We start from the raw sequence: 2347 nt of genomic DNA on the forward strand, positions 1-2347 counted from the left end.
CAGGACGCTTTTCCGCAAAAGCACTTTTTGCAAAAAAGCGTCCGTGCCAATCTAGACGCGCTTTTCCACAAAAAAAGCCCCGATTGCCATTTTCGCGATTGGGGCTTTTTTGCACAAAACAAATCTGAGCTGTCTACACTGGCCCTTTTGCGCAAAAGGACTTTTGCCCGAACAGGAGCAGCATAGTATTTCAGACAGTAGGAAGTCAGTGCTCTTGCGGAAATTCAAGCGGCCAGTGTAGACAGCTGGCAAGTTTTTCCGCAAAAGCAAGTGCTTTTGCGGAAAAACTTGCTAGTCTAGATGCAGCCTTTCTGTTTAGCAAAGTCTTTTTAACCCTTCTGAAGAGGGTATGATTCCATGGGACTCCTCAGGCAGTATTCAATGTATTTTTCTTTCCATCGCCCATTCCTTTTTGTGCCGTGGTTGAGGCGCAAACTGCCTAATTTCCCTTTAGCTGGAGCCCTCTTATTGGCTTTTAAAATATAAATTAGCTTTGTTTCCGAATTTAAAACATATCCCAATTGTAGTAACAGGTAAACGAAATTTTTTTTGTTTTGCTTTTCCACTGAAAATAAATAAAATAGATTTGAATAACAATCTGTCTGCCTTTTTATTTTTAAAGCAAAGCTAAAGTAATCATGCATGAATTGTCATGTTGGTTTTAGTTTGTGTTTAAGGCCCTGATCCTACAACTTGTTCCACACATGGGTTGATGCTCGCTTCCCTGTGGATATTCATTGAAGTCAATGGATGGCCATGTATATGCAAGGGTCTGACCATGAAGAACCAATTGCAGGATCAGGACTTCAGTGTATTATTACAGTTATACACACATTCCTGTAATACTGAATAGTTCCTGCCATGAGGATGTCTGAGTATTAGTGATTGTATACTTCTTCCATATCTAGATCCAAACCATTTATACTAAACTTGGGAACATGGGATCTGCAAGTACATAAAATTCAAATCCGATGTAGGTTGACATTAAATATGGATGATGGTTTATATTGGGGGAGGGCAGACGGAACCCACCCTACTAAAGCAGTAAGAAAAGAGATGGATTTCACTATAGTCTACTCACTACTCATTCATGGCTCTGTCCTCTTTCCACTGAAGTAGGTAATAAATCTCCCGTTGATTTTAATGGTGCAAACACTGTGGTGGTATCCTGGGACCACGCATTGTAAAAGAGAATATTCTTGGAAGCACATCTTGTTTTGAAAATGGGTTAAAGTCCCCTTGCTTATCATTAGTAGTACAATAATATTGTGATCTTGTCTAAGTGCATTAGGTTATTTTTTTTCGGAAAGCATCACATTTTTTTGTCATATTTTCTTTTCTCCTCACTCGTACTTGGCCATTTCCAGTAATGACACATAGTACTGTGTAGTGGGTTGGAGTGGCCACCCACTGACCCTGAGGAGGAAGTGCCCCTCCCTGAGCCAGGTTGGGCTCACCTGGAGGACTCACCTGGGAGGAAGTCAGGGGATGGGCCCAGGGATAGAAAAGGACTTCCTGCAAGGCCAGTTTGGGCCCTGCCAGAGACAGACACACAGGCACTCTCCCCAGCCAGCAAGGGAGCCAGAGGCTTCTGCTTCCCTGACCACTGAGGAGCCAAAAGCCTCCCCGCCCTGGCCGGCGGAGGAGTTGGACAACTGGCCTGGGCCTCCCAGTGCTCTTTGGGAGGATTACCACGTGGGCCTGCTGTTGTGGCCAGAGGACCCCACCCTGGGCCACCTGGAAGACTTCCCAGGGAACCAGGTACCCTGGATGGAGGGGAGAATTGGAGCCAGCCCAGGGGTGGGTGACCTTGGTCTGTCCGGGGGCCAATGGGTTGTGGAGTGGATCCCCCACTGACCCCGGTGCAACAGGTCAGTGAGTTTTGGCCTGGATCCCGGCTGACCTGGCAGCTGATTACCAGCTACTATTAGGACCCTGGCCAGGGTGCGGTGGTGAAGGGAGGACCCGTGCCCACCCTGCTACACCTTGATTGGGTGGCAGTCTCCCCTCCGGCGGCATGCAGCCACAGGCTAAGGGCCTGAACCTTTCCTGAGTAAGGGGACAGACTACGTACCTGGGTACTGACTGTGACCTGGTTGGTTTGTCCTGGGAGAAGCCCTTCGCTTGCCCTAGGGCAGGGCTATTGACTGTTAACTCTTGCAGCCCTGCCTTGTGTAGGGCTGGGCTACTGATTGTTTGCTTAGACTGCTTGACTGTTGCAGCCCCTGCCTGGGATTAGAGCTGAGCTACTGACTGCTTAGGAGCTTGTAGTGGGTTGGAGTGGCCACCCACTGACCCTGAGGGGAGCCCCCTTCATTCTCCAGGGAGCACCCCAACGGATTACATA

Source organism: Pelodiscus sinensis, chromosome 14 (assembly GCF_049634645.1).
Source record: "Pelodiscus sinensis isolate JC-2024 chromosome 14, ASM4963464v1, whole genome shotgun sequence".
Lineage (NCBI taxonomy): Eukaryota > Metazoa > Chordata > Testudines > Trionychidae > Pelodiscus > Pelodiscus sinensis.